The sequence below is a fragment of the Oncorhynchus mykiss genome, chromosome 25, assembly GCF_013265735.2.
Source record: "Oncorhynchus mykiss isolate Arlee chromosome 25, USDA_OmykA_1.1, whole genome shotgun sequence".
Lineage (NCBI taxonomy): Eukaryota > Metazoa > Chordata > Actinopteri > Salmoniformes > Salmonidae > Oncorhynchus > Oncorhynchus mykiss.
The window spans coordinates 37,794,371-37,809,341 of record NC_048589.1 but is presented as its reverse complement, the minus strand read 5'-3'; the positions used below and the strand labels follow the sequence as shown (position 1 = coordinate 37,809,341).

Genomic DNA, 14,971 nt, shown 5'->3' with positions numbered 1-14,971 from the left:
CAGTACAGTACAGTACAGTACAGAACAGAACAGAGCGGTAGAGAGGAGTAGAGTTCAGTAAAGTACAGAACAGAACATAACAGTAGAGAGGAGTAGAGTTCAGTACAGTACAGAACAGAACAGTAGAGAGGAGTAGAGTTCAGTACAGTACAGAACAGAACAGTAGAGAGGAGTAGAGTTCAGTACAGTACAGTAGAGTTCAGTACAGTAGAGAGGAGTAGAGTTCAGTACAGTACAGAACAGAACAGAACAGTAGAGAGGAGTAGAGTTCAGTACAGAACAGAACAGAACAGTAGAGAGGAGTAGAGTTCAGTACAGTACAGTAGAGTTCAGTACAGTAGAGAGGAGTAGAGTTCAGTAAAGTACAGTACAGAACAGAACAGTAGAGAGGAGTAGAGTTCAGTACAGTACAGAACAGAACAGAACAGTAGAGAGGAGTAGAGTTCAGTACAGTACAGAACAGAACAGAGCGGTAGAGAGGAGTAGAGTTCAGTAAAGTACAGTACAGAACAGAACAGTAGAGAGGAGTAGAGTTCAGTACAGAACAGAACAGAACAGTAGAGAGGAGTAGAGTTCAGTACAGTACAGAACAGAACAGTAGAGAGGAGTAGAGTTCAGTAAAGTACAGAACAGAACAGAACAGTAGAGAGGAGTAGAGTTCAGTACAGTACAGTACAGAACAGAGCGGTAGAGAGGAGTAGAGTTCAGTAAAGTACAGTACAGAACAGAGCGGTAGAGAGGAGTAGAGTTCAGTAAAGTACAGAACAGAACAGAGCGGTAGAGAGGAGTAGAGTTCAGTAAAGTACAGAACAGAACAGAACAGTAGAGAGGAGTAGAGTTCAGTACAGTACAGCACAGTACAGTAGAGAGGAGTAGAGTTCAGTACAGTACAGAACAGAACAGTAGAGAGGAGTAGAGTTCAGTACAGTACAGAACAGAACAGAGCGGTAGAGAGGAGTAGAGTTCAGTAAAGTACAGAACAGAACAGTAGAGAGGAGTAGAGTTCAGTAAAGTACAGTACAGAACAGTAGAGAGGAGTAGAGTTCAGTAAAGTACAGAACAGAACAGTAGAGAGGAGTAGAGTTCAGTAAAGTACAGTACAGAACAGAGCGGTAGAGAGGAGTAGAGTTCAGTACAGTACAGTACAGTACAGAACAGAACAGAGCGGTAGAGAGGAGTAGAGTTCAGTAAAGTACAGAACAGAACAGAACAGTAGAGAGGAGTAGAGTTCAGTACAGTACAGAACAGAACAGTAGAGAGGAGTAGAGTTCAGTACAGTACAGAACAGAACAGTAGAGAGGAGTAGAGTTCAGTACAGTACAGTAGAGTTCAGTACAGTAGAGAGGAGTAGAGTTCAGTACAGTACAGAACAGAACAGAACAGTAGAGAGGAGTAGAGTTCAGTACAGAACAGAACAGAACAGTAGAGAGGAGTAGAGTTCAGTACAGTACAGTAGAGTTCAGTACAGTAGAGAGGAGTAGAGTTCAGTAAAGTACAGTACATAACAGAACAGTAGAGAGGAGTAGAGTTCAGTACAGTACAGAACAGAACAGAACAGTAGAGAGGAGTAGAGTTCAGTACAGTACAGAACAGAACAGAGCGGTAGAGAGGAGTAGAGTTCAGTAAAGTACAGAACAGAACAGAGCGGTAGAGAGGAGTAGAGTTCAGTAAAGTACAGTACAGAACAGAACAGTAGAGAGGAGTAGAGTTCAGTACAGAACAGAACAGAACAGTAGAGAGGAGTAGAGTTCAGTACAGTACAGAACAGAACAGTAGAGAGGAGTAGAGTTCAGTAAAGTACAGAACAGAACAGAACAGTAGAGAGGAGTAGAGTTCAGTACAGTACAGAACAGAACAGAACAGAGCGGTAGAGAGGAGTAGAGTTCAGTAAAGTACAGTACAGAACAGAGCGGTAGAGAGGAGTAGAGTTCAGTAAAGTACAGAACAGAACAGAACAGTAGAGAGGAGTAGAGTTCAGTACAGTACAGTACAGAACAGAGCGGTAGAGAGGAGTAGAGTTCAGTAAAGTACAGTACAGAACAGAGCGGTAGAGAGGAGTAGAGTTCAGTAAAGTACAGAACAGAACAGAGCGGTAGAGAGGAGTAGAGTTCAGTAAAGTACAGAACAGAACAGAACAGTAGAGAGGAGTAGAGTTCAGTACAGTACAGCACAGTACAGTAGAGAGGAGTAGAGTTCAGTACAGTACAGAACAGAACAGTAGAGAGGAGTAGAGTTCAGTACAGTACAGAACAGAACAGAGCGGTAGAGAGGAGTAGAGTTCAGTACAGTACAGAACAGAACAGTAGAGAGGAGTAGAGTTCAGTACAGTACAGAACAGAACAGTAGAGAGGAGTAGAGTTCAGTACAGTACAGCACAGTACAGTAGAGAGGAGTAGAGTTCAGTACAGTACAGAACAGAGCGGTAGAGAGGAGTAGAGTTCAGTAAAGTACAGAACAGAACAGAGCGGTAGAGAGGAGTAGAGTTCAGTAAAGTACAGTACAGAACAGAACAGTAGAGAGGAGTAGAGTTCAGTACAGTACAGAACAGAACAGAACAGTAGAGAGGAGTAGAGTTCAGTACAGAACAGAACAGAGCGGTAGAGAGGAGTAGAGTTCAGTAAAGTACAGTACAGAACAGAGCGGTAGAGAGGAGTAGAGTTCAGTAAAGTACAGAACAGAACAGAGCGGTAGAGAGGAGTAGAGTTCAGTAAAGTACAGTACAGTAGAGTTCAGTACAGTAGAGTTCAGTAAAGTACAGAACAGTAGAGAGGAGTAGAGTACAGTAAAGTACAGTACAGAACAGTAGAGAGGAGTAGAGTTCAGTACAGTACAGAACAGAACAGAACAGTAGAGAGGAGTAGAGTTCAGTACAGTACAGAACAGAACAGAGCGGTAGAGAGGAGTAGAGTTCAGTAAAGTACAGTACAGAACAGAACAGTAGAGAGGAGTAGAGTTCAGTACAGTACAGTACAGAACAGAGGGGTAGAGAGGAGTAGAGTACAGTAAAGTACAGTACAGAACAGAGCGGTAGAGAGGAGTAGAGTTCAGTAAAGTACAGAACAGAACAGAGCGGTAGAGAGGAGTAGAGTTCAGTAAAGTACAGAACAGAACAGTAGAGAGGAGTAGAGTTCAGTACAGTACAGCACAGTACAGTAGAGAGGAGTAGAGTTCAGTACAGTACAGAACAGAACAGTAGAGAGGAGTAGAGTTCAGTACAGTACAGAACAGAACAGAGCGGTAGAGAGGAGTAGAGTTCAGTAAAGTACAGAACAGAACAGTAGAGAGGAGTAGAGTTCAGTAAAGTACAGTACAGAACAGTAGAGAGGAGTAGAGTTCAGTAAAGTACAGAACAGAACAGTAGAGAGGAGTAGAGTTCAGTAAAGTACAGTACAGAACAGAGCGGTAGAGAGGAGTAGAGTTCAGTACAGTACAGTACAGTACAGAACAGAACAGAGCGGTAGAGAGGAGTAGAGTTCAGTAAAGTACAGAACAGAACAGAACAGTAGAGAGGAGTAGAGTTCAGTACAGTACAGAACAGAACAGTAGAGAGGAGTAGAGTTCAGTACAGTACAGAACAGAACAGTAGAGAGGAGTAGAGTTCAGTACAGTACAGTAGAGTTCAGTACAGTAGAGAGGAGTAGAGTTCAGTACAGTACAGAACAGAACAGAACAGTAGAGAGGAGTAGAGTTCAGTACAGAACAGAACAGAACAGTAGAGAGGAGTAGAGTTCAGTACAGTACAGTAGAGTTCAGTACAGTAGAGAGGAGTAGAGTTCAGTAAAGTACAGTACATAACAGAACAGTAGAGAGGAGTAGAGTTCAGTACAGTACAGAACAGAACAGAACAGTAGAGAGGAGTAGAGTTCAGTACAGTACAGAACAGAACAGAGCGGTAGAGAGGAGTAGAGTTCAGTAAAGTACAGAACAGAACAGAGCGGTAGAGAGGAGTAGAGTTCAGTAAAGTACAGTACAGAACAGAACAGTAGAGAGGAGTAGAGTTCAGTACAGAACAGAACAGAACAGTAGAGAGGAGTAGAGTTCAGTACAGTACAGAACAGAACAGTAGAGAGGAGTAGAGTTCAGTAAAGTACAGAACAGAACAGAACAGTAGAGAGGAGTAGAGTTCAGTACAGTACAGAACAGAACAGAGCGGTAGAGAGGAGTAGAGTTCAGTAAAGTACAGTACAGAACAGAACAGTAGAGAGGAGTAGAGTTCAGTACAGAACAGAACAGAACAGTAGAGAGGAGTAGAGTTCAGTACAGTACAGAACAGAACAGTAGAGAGGAGTAGAGTTCAGTAAAGTACAGAACAGAACAGAACAGTAGAGAGGAGTAGAGTTCAGTACAGTACAGAACAGAACAGAACAGAGCGGTAGAGAGGAGTAGAGTTCAGTAAAGTACAGTACAGAACAGAGCGGTAGAGAGGAGTAGAGTTCAGTAAAGTACAGAACAGAACAGAACAGTAGAGAGGAGTAGAGTTCAGTACAGTACAGTACAGAACAGAGCGGTAGAGAGGAGTAGAGTTCAGTAAAGTACAGTACAGAACAGAGCGGTAGAGAGGAGTAGAGTTCAGTAAAGTACAGAACAGAACAGAGCGGTAGAGAGGAGTAGAGTTCAGTAAAGTACAGAACAGAACAGAACAGTAGAGAGGAGTAGAGTTCAGTACAGTACAGCACAGTACAGTAGAGAGGAGTAGAGTTCAGTACAGTACAGAACAGAACAGTAGAGAGGAGTAGAGTTCAGTACAGTACAGAACAGAACAGAGCGGTAGAGAGGAGTAGAGTTCAGTACAGTACAGAACAGAACAGTAGAGAGGAGTAGAGTTCAGTACAGTACAGAACAGAACAGTAGAGAGGAGTAGAGTTCAGTACAGTACAGCACAGTACAGTAGAGAGGAGTAGAGTTCAGTACAGTACAGAACAGAGCGGTAGAGAGGAGTAGAGTTCAGTAAAGTACAGAACAGAACAGAGCGGTAGAGAGGAGTAGAGTTCAGTAAAGTACAGTACAGAACAGAACAGTAGAGAGGAGTAGAGTTCAGTACAGTACAGAACAGAACAGAACAGTAGAGAGGAGTAGAGTTCAGTACAGAACAGAACAGAGCGGTAGAGAGGAGTAGAGTTCAGTAAAGTACAGTACAGAACAGAGCGGTAGAGAGGAGTAGAGTTCAGTAAAGTACAGAACAGAACAGAGCGGTAGAGAGGAGTAGAGTTCAGTAAAGTACAGTACAGTAGAGTTCAGTACAGTAGAGTTCAGTAAAGTACAGAACAGTAGAGAGGAGTAGAGTACAGTAAAGTACAGTACAGAACAGTAGAGAGGAGTAGAGTTCAGTACAGTACAGAACAGAACAGAACAGTAGAGAGGAGTAGAGTTCAGTACAGTACAGAACAGAACAGAGCGGTAGAGAGGAGTAGAGTTCAGTAAAGTACAGTACAGAACAGAGCGGTAGAGAGGAGTAGAGTTCAGTAAAGTACAGAACAGAACAGAGCGGTAGAGAGGAGTAGAGTTCAGTAAAGTACAGTACAGTAGAGTTCAGTACAGTAGAGTACAGTAAAGTACAGTACAGTAGAGTTCAGTACAGTAGAGTACAGTAAAGTACAGTACAGTAGAGTTCAGTACAGTACAGTACAGTACAGTAGAGAGGAGTAGAGTTCAGTACAGTACAGTACAGTACAGTAGAGAGGAGTAGAGTTCAGTACAGAACAGAACAGAACAGTAGAGAGGAGTAGAGTTCAGTACAGTACAGTACAGTACAGTAGAGAGGAGTAGAGTACAGTACAGTATAGTACAGAACAGTAGAGGAGTAGAGTTCAGTAAAGTACAGTAGAGTACAGAACAGTAGAGGAGTAGAGTTCAGTAAAGTACAGTAGAGTAGAGTACAGAACAGTAGAGGAGTAGAGTTCAGTAAAGTACAGTAGAGTACAGAACAGTAGAGAGGAGTAGAGTTCAGTACAGTATTTAATTTCAGTAAATACCAATCACCTCACTGAAGACGTTCCTTTAAAGTACAGTACAGTACAGTACAGTAGAGTTCAGTACAGTAGAGTACAGTAAAGTACAGTACAGTAGAGTTCAGTACAGTACAGTGCAGTACAGTAGAGAGGAGTAGAGTTCAGTACAGTACAGTACAGTAGAGAGGAGTAGAGTTCAGTACAGAACAGAACAGAACAGTAGAGAGGAGTAGAGTTCAGTACAGTACAGTACAGTACAGTAGAGAGGAGTAGAGTACAGTATAGTATAGTACAGAACAGTAGAGGAGTAGAGTTCAGTAAAGTACAGTAGAGTACAGAACAGTAGAGGAGTAGAGTTCAGTAAAGTACAGTAGAGTAGAGTACAGAACAGTAGAGGAGTAGAGTTCAGTAAAGTACAGTAGAGTACAGAACAGTAGAGAGGAGTAGAGTTCAGTACAGTATTTAATTTCAGTAAATACCAATCACCTCACTGAAGACGTTCCTTTAAACAAAAGTAGACTCGGTCGTAAGTCTTTATATGGGCCAATAAAACTCAGAATAAAAAGGAAGGTTTTACATCTCCCGTAGTCTGAGGGTGGTTTCAACCTTCCAGACTTGGAAGTGTATCAACTCACTATTCCAGGGCTTCTACTTGTGACATATAGTTCAATGCACTAAAGACAAAACAATGGGAACATATTGAAGATGAGCTCTTCCCCAGAATATTCTTACCTGTCTATTTCCAAAAGGATAAAGCTAAGAACATTAACAAATTCATAGTTAACATCACTATTAAAAAACATGGAAGAATATGAAACGTATTCTACAACAACCAGTATTACTCCCTAAAAACACAACCTTCTGGAACAATCCATGGATAGCTTTTAGGAATTCACAGACACATTGATCCGTATGGAAAACGAAAAGGAATAGAAACTGTAAACGACTTGCTAACAGGTCATTAAAAAGTCATTTTGGACTGACCAATTTAGATATTTTCAATATCACAGCTCTGTTTATCCCTGTCCCCTAACACAGCTCTATTTATCCATGTCCCCATCACAGCTCTGTTTATCCCTGTCCCATAACACAGCTCTATTTATCCATGTCCCTTAACACAGCTCTATTTATCCATGTCCCCTAACACAGCTCTGTTTATCCCTGTCCCCTAACACAGCTCTGTTTATCCCTGTCCCCTAACACAGCTCTGTTTATCCCTGTCCCCTGTCCCAGCTGTTTATCCATGTCCCCTGTCCCAGCAGTTTATCCCTGTCCCCCGTCACAGCTCTGTTTATCCCTGTCCCCTAACACAGCTCTGTTTATCCCTGTCCCCTAACACAGCTCTATTTATCCATGTCCCTTAACACAGCTCTATTTATCCATGTCCCCTAACACAGCTCTGTTTATCCCTGTCCCCTAACACAGCTCTGTTTATCCCTGTCCCCTAACACAGCTCTATTTATCCCTGTCCCCATCACAGCTCTGTTTATCCCTGTCCCCTAACACAGCTCTGTTTATCCATGTCCCCTAACACCGCTCTGTTTATCCATGTCCCCTAACACCGCTCTGTTTATCCCTGTCCCCATCACAGCTCTGTTTATCCCTGTCCCCTAACACCGCTCTGTTTATCCCTGTCCCCTAACACAGCTCTGTTTATCCCTGTCCCCCATCACAGCTCTATTTATCCCTGTCCCCTAACACAGCTCTGTTTATCCATGTCCCCTAACACAGCTCTGTTTATCCCTGTCCCAGCTGTTTATCCATGTCCCCTGTCCCAGCAGTTTATCCCTGTCCCCCGTCACAGCTCTGTTTATCCCTGTCCCCATCACAGCTCTGTTTATCCCTGTCCCCATCACAGCTCTATTTATCCATGTCCCCCATCACAGCTCTGTTTATCCATGTCCCCTAACACAGCTCTATTTATCCATGTCCCCATCACAGCTCTGTTTATCCATGTCCCCTAACACAGCTCTATTTATCCATGTCCCTATCACAGCTCTGTTTATCCCTGTCCCCATCACAGCTCTGTTTATCCCTGTCCCCCATCACAGCTCTGCTTATCCCTGTCCCCATCACAGCTCTGTTTATCCCCATCACAGCTCTGTTTATCCCTGTCCCCATCACAGCTCTGTTTATCCCCATCACAGCTCTGTTTATCCCTGTCCCCTAACACAGCTCTGTTTATCCCTGTCCCCTAACACAGCTCTATTTATCCCTGTCCCCTAACACAGCACTATTTATCCCTGTCCCAATCACAGCTCTATTTATCCCTGTCCCCTAACACAGCTCTGTTTATCCCTGTCCCCTAACACAGCTCTATTTATCCCTGTCCCCTAACACAGCTCTGTTTATCCCTGTCCCCCATCACAGCTCTGTTTATCCCTGTCCCCATCACAGCTCTGTTTATCCCTGTCCCCTAACACAGCTCTGTTTATCCCTGTCCCCTAACACAGCTCTATTTATCCATGTCCCCATCACAGCTCTGTTTATCCATGTCCCCTGTCCCAGCTGTTTATCCATGTCCCCTGTCCCAGCAGTTTATCCCTGTCCCCCATCACAGCTCTGTTTATCCCTGTCCCCCAACACAGCTCTGTTTATCCCTGTCCCCCAACACAGCTCTGTTTATCCCTGTCCCCCATCACAGCTCTGTTTATCCCTGTCCCCCATCACAGCTCTGTTTATCCCTGTCCCCCATCACAGCTCTGTTTATCCCTGTCCCCATCACAGCTCTGTTTATCCATGTCCCCTAACACAGCTCTATTTATCCATGTCCCCATCACAGCTCTGTTTATCCCTGTCCCCTAACACAGCTCTGTTTATCCATGTCCCCTAACACAGCTCTATTTATCCCTGTCCCCCATCACAGCTCTGTTTATCCATGTCCCCTAACACAGCTCTATTTATCCATGTCCCCATCACAGCTCTGTTTATCTCTGTCCCCATCACAGCTCTGTTTATCCCTGTCCCCATCACAGCTCTGTTTATCCCTGTCCCCCATCACAGCTCTGTTTATCCCTGTCCCCATCACAGCTCTGTTTATCCCTGTCCCCCATCACAGCTCTGTTTATCCCTGTCCCCATCACAGCTCTGTTTATCCCTGTCCCCATCACAGCTCATTTTATCCCTGTCCCCATCACAGCTCTATTTATCCCTGTCCCCATCACAGCTCTGTTTATCCCTGTCCCCATCACAGCTCTGTTTATCCCTGTCCCCATCACAGCTCTGTTTATCCCTGTCCCCATCACAGCTCTGTTTATCCCCATCACAGCTCTATTTATCTCTGTCCCCATCACAGCTCTGTTTATCCCTGTCCCCATCACAGCTCTATTTATCCCTGTCTCCATCACAGCTCTGTTTATCCCTGTCCCCATCACAGCTCTATTTATCTCTGTCCCCACCACAGCTCTATTTATCCCTGTCCCCACCACAGCTCTGTTTATCCCTGTCCCCATCACAGCTCTGTTTATCCCTGTCCCCATCACAGCTCTGTTTATCCATGTCCCCTAACACAGCTCTGTTTATCCCTGTCCCCCATCACAGCTCTGTTTATCCCTGTCCCCATCACAGCTCTATTTATCCCTGTCCCCTAACACAGCTCTATTTATCCCTGTCCCCTAACACAGCTCTATTTATCCCTGTCCCCATCACAGCTCTGTTTATCCCTGTCCCCTAACACAGCTCTGTTTATCCCTGTCCCCTAACACAGCTCTGTTTATCCCTGTCCCCATCACAGCTCTGTTTATCCCTGTCCCCCATCACAGCTCTGTTTATCCCTGTCCCCTAACACAGCTCTATTTATCCCTGTCCCCATCACAGCTCTGTTTATCCCTGTCCCCTAACACAGCTCTGTTTATCCCTGTCCCCTAACACAGCTCTATTTATCCCTGTCCCCATCACAGCTCGGTTTATCCCCATCACAGCTCTGTTTATCCCTGTCCCCATCACAGCTCTGTTTATCCATGTCCCCATCACAGCTCTGTTTATCCCTGTCCCCATCACAGCTCTGTTTATCCATGTCCCCATCACAGCTCTGTTTATCCCTGTCCCCATCACAGCTCTGTTTATCCATGTCCCCATCACAGCTCTGTTTATCCCCATCACAGCTCTGTTTATCCCTGTCCCCATCACAGCTCTGTTTATCCCTGTCCCCCATCACAGCTCTATTTATCCCTGTCCCCATCACAGCTCTATTTATCCCTGTCCCCATCACAGCTCTATTTATCCCTGTCCCCATCACAGCTCTGTTTATCCCTGTCCCCATCACAGCTCTGTTTATCCATGTCCCCATCACAGCTCTGTTTATCACCAATCCTCACTAGCTCTGTTGTTGATCCCTATTCGATGGCCCTCAAGTTATGGAAAACAAAGCAAGTTGTGTGCAATGCAGTCTGAGTGTTAAATAATCCACCATGAGTTCAACCTTCACCACCTACTATGTACAGGTGAGTCTGGATCATTCAGCGCTACCCAAATGAATGCAGGCCTAATAGAAGATAACAAATCTAATACCATGTCCACTCCACTATCAACAGCAGCAGCCTGTCTGGGGGATGGGATGTTACATCACCAAAGTTTGCTGACATAAAACAAAAAGTAAACAGGCACGATGCTTTATACGGTAAGATCTTTATACTGTTTGGAATGACCAGATGATAATGATTGAAATTGCTGTGAAGTCCCTGGGTATGTAGATCCATGGACAACACCAGACAGACACAAAACAACCGTTCAAGTGGAGGTTTAGTTTAGTTTATTTACAATGTAGGCTAACAGTGTCAATAGTATCAGAACCACTTTGCATGGTGCTATGTTGTAGTGCTGCTATCAAATCTAAAACTGACACCTAGCTGTCTACTGTGGAAGTCTCGGATCACTTGTCTCAAGCAAGAGACACACATTTGCAACCTGCTCAAACGTGTTTGGTTTGAGTTTTGTGCATGAGATACGGTTTTAAACACAACATGCTAATTATTGGCTATCTAGATAGCAATGTCTGCTTTGTCATTTTAGCTATCTTTTAGTTCGAACAACTTCAAACAAGTTCGTGTGAGGAAGGCACACAAAAAAAAATCCATGTTTCAAGTGCAAAAAAAGAAAATCCAAGTACATCTAAGTACATTAAATCAATATTTTATTTAAGGAAGGGCAGTAGCTCAATGTTTTCGCAAGCAATATCTTCCCAAACAAAATAACATGGGCTCGCTGGGAAAGGCGGTTTTGGGGTCGCTTACCTCTCATCAACTTTATCTTATTTTCTGTCCGCAGTAAAAAATCTAAATAGCCCCGACAAGGTCTCCCTGGCGTTATGCAGCCTTCTCGTAATGGCAGAATGGTGTAATTCCGAGAGTAATGTGTAGTTTAATAAACCGGACAGGTAGCTGACAGCTTGATCACATAGACAACATGGATGACAGGCGGGTCGCCGGTGCGCGGGCACGGCGAAGTTTGACTGGGAGGAGGGGAGCGCGCATGGAGTTATCCAGCTGATTAGACAATCTTCTTCTTCGGTATTGTAGCGTTCGCACATTTGTTTGTGCATGCAACCACCTACTGTGCGGGAGTGAGTGGTCGATCGCGTTACATTCGTTGATACAAACATTTAAAGGAATCATCATTTAAAATTGTAGCAACAATTACACCTTGTTACTCTTCTGCAGTAAAACCTTGTACACCCAAGTACTTTTTTATGTTTTTTAATTGAACCTTTATTTAACTAGGCAAGTCAGTTAAGATCAAATACTTATTTACAATGACTGCCTACCCCAGCCCAACCCGGACGAAGCTAGGCCAATTGTGCGCTGCCCTATGGGACTCCCAATCACAGCCAGATGTGATGTTGCCTGGATTTGAACCAGCTACTTCTCTGCAGCTGTCAACACAACATCTATTCTTTGCATTCCATTTATGCAGTACAGGTGATAACCATGGAAATTAATGATAAGAAACCAAACTTACTGGAGCACAAATTTGTATCTCTATGTATTGGCCTAGGACTACTACTCACTACTACTCACCCCAGCATATGGCATTTTCTGTTAAACTCTGACAACCTCAAACTGTCTCTATTGCACAGGGAACTTCTGATCCCCAGCAACATATCCCCCCGATACGACACATTTGTTTGTCCCATGCCCTCCTGCACAATTCTCACATCCTGGAATCTCCATCCTATACACTGCTACATCATGACCATAAGCTTGGCATCTAAAACACCTTAGTGGGTTCGGCACAAAAGCTCTCAAGGGATAACTGACATATACTAACATGACATTGCCAGTTAAAGACTCCGCTTCAAAACTCAAAAGGATAGACCGTGTCTTCTCAGTTTCAACACGCTCTCCACCGGGCCTGTGTCGCACCAAACAACGGGAGTCACAGACACAGGGAATCCTCTATTTCAGTTGCTCTACCTCAACACTTAACCCCACCCCCAAAAAATCACTCCTTTTAAAAGGTGCCCTGCTCTGGAGAGTAAAGCAAGTCACAGGTCTTGTCCCAAGTAAAGTCACAGGTCTTGTCCCAAGACGTGTGATGTGAAGCACCTGCTCCCTCTGGGTGGAAGAAACGTGGAAAATGATCACAAGTCTAAATCCAGCAACCTTCACTGATTTAACAGTAAACAATGTATTTTTCACCCAGCCTGAGACTAAATGTGGGTCAGTCAAAAGGCAGGGATTCACTTTCTCCAAAAATGTCACTCCCACAGTTTTGCGGTCAGTAATTGGTCGTATACCCCTCCTAAGACATTGCATGCATCAACTAATGGTTGGGTGCCACATCATCAACTGCACCGTTGGGCATCTGATTGCTTTATTGCTGTGTTCAAATGAACTGGGAACTCTGAAATCTCCAACTTCTGACTTTAGTAAGTTCAAAACAACTGGGAACTCAGAAGAAAAAAGCTAGTTCCGACTGGGGAAAAATAGTTTTGAATGGTCATCCAACTCAGAATTCCAAGTCGGAAACTCTGGCATCTTCCTAGAGCTCCGAGTTTCCGAACTCAAGATCACTGGCATCATGATTTGACCTTTAAACCCCCCCCCCCCCCCCCCCCCCCCCCTGATGATGAAGCTGATGAATTCAGAATAAGTGGGAAACTTTATGCATTTCCATCTTCTGTGACCTCTTTTGTCATCTATCCAACATATTAGCCCAACACATGATATGTTTCTGAAATTTGCAAGACATGAACTAATCACACAAAAAGGACAAATGTTGACATAATATTCAGTGGAAGCATGACCCTAACCCTAACCCATTTGTGTACACTGAGCTAAAACCATATTTTCAGTTCGCATTTGGTAAACTGTGACAGAAGGTTAGATAGTCTATTTGTTCCCCAAAGACAATTCAATTCAATTTTGTGTGATTAGGAAACATGGCATAGTAATTTAATAGGATCTCTGTGGTTGTACTGCCAGAGGGTAAGCTGATCCAAGATTTATGCCTACGGACATACTGACTTCCCAAGCCAGCCGCACACACCCAGCCACATGGCTCAGCTCACCCCTGGAAGTTGCCCCATCAGTTCTTTGATACATTTTAAATTGTACTGCCTAAAGAAGTCTTGCAGTTACATCACAAATCACCTAGCAACTGCACCAGGCGCCATGTTGGAAGACCAGAGTCGGTCTGGTGGAGTGGCCACTCAGCTGTTGTCGAAAGAATTGATGCGGTAGCCTTCCAACTTCCCTCTATGGACGGGTTGGTTGTTTAGCAACAAATCCGACTGGTGCGCAACTATGGCGTAAACTATATTTCATCCCCAACGTTTATTGAATACAAAGATGCATAATGAGCACTTGACTCTTAAATACATCTTTACAGTTGTTGATTAGCTAGCTAGCAAATATTTTGCCCTATTATCATCAGTTGTGTTTATTCATGGACATGAAATTATTTATCTTTCGTGTCTTTGTGTTTCATAATTTTCCTTCAATTCACAAGAGGCAGAACGTACCTCACAGGAGAAAGCATCAGAGCGAGTAAAACAGCACCCCTCTGTCTCTCTACGTGTAGGCCTTCTACAGTGGGGCAAAATAGTATTTAGTCAGCCACCAATTGTGCAAGTTCTCCCACTTACAAAGATGAGAGAGGCCTGTAATTTTCATCATAGGTACACTTCAACTATGACAGACAAAATTAGAAAAAAAATCCAGAAAATCACATTGTAGGATTTTTTATGAATTTATTTGCAAATTATGGTGGAAAATAAGTATTTGTGTGTACAGTGTGATTGTTTTTCTCATTTTGTCTGTCATAGTTGAAGTGTACCTATGATGAAAATTTAAGTGGGGGGTGCAGGGCTGTTGACCGGGGTAGGGGTAGCCAGGTGGAAAGCATGGCCAGCTGTATAAAAATGCTTATTGAAATTCTCAATTATCGTAGGTTTATGAGTGGTGACAGTGTTTCCTAGCCCAGAACTTTTTTGGAGTTTGTGCTACAGGATGCAAATTTCTGTTTGAAAAAGATAGCCTTTGCTTTCCTAACTGCCTGTGTATATTGGTTCCTAATTTCCCTGAAGTTGCATATCGCGGGAGCTACTCGACGCTAATGCAGTATGCCACAGGAGGTTTTTGTGCTGGTCAAGGGCAGTCAGGTCTGGAGTGAACCAAGGGCTATATCTGTTCCTGGTTGTGGGGCATGCTTATCTAAGATGGTGAGGAAATTACTTTTAAAGAACAACCAGTCATCCTATACTAATAGAATGAGGTCACTATCCTTCCAGGATACCCGGGCCAGGTCGATTAGAAAGGCCTGCTCGCTGAAGTGTTTTAGGGAGCGTTTGACAGTGATGAGGGGTGGTCGTTTTCACCACAGACCCATTACGGACGCAGGCAATGAGGCAGTGATCGCTGAGATCCTGATTTAAGACATCAGAGGTGTATTTGGAGGGCAGGTTGGTTAGGATGATATCTATGAGGGTGCCCGTGTTTACGGATTTGGTGTTGTACCTGGTAGGTTCATTGATCATTTGTGTGAGATTGAGGGCATATAGCTTAGATTGTAGGACGGCCGGGGTG

At 43.9% G+C, this 14,971-nt stretch overlaps 1 protein-coding gene across 3 annotated transcripts in view; it reads right to left on the bottom strand.

The window, feature by feature from the left end:
• Positions 1-11,390, bottom strand: part of LOC110504245 (intersectin-2) — a 102,333-nt gene extending 90,943 nt beyond the window's left edge. For all 3 annotated transcript variants that reach the window (XM_036962232.1, XM_036962231.1, XM_036962233.1), the window contains exon 1: positions 11,180-11,390. The gene's annotated coding sequence lies outside the window, so the exon portion shown is untranslated. The remainder of the gene's footprint in view (positions 1-11,179) is intronic.
• Between the last annotated feature and the right edge of the window lie 3,581 nt (positions 11,391-14,971).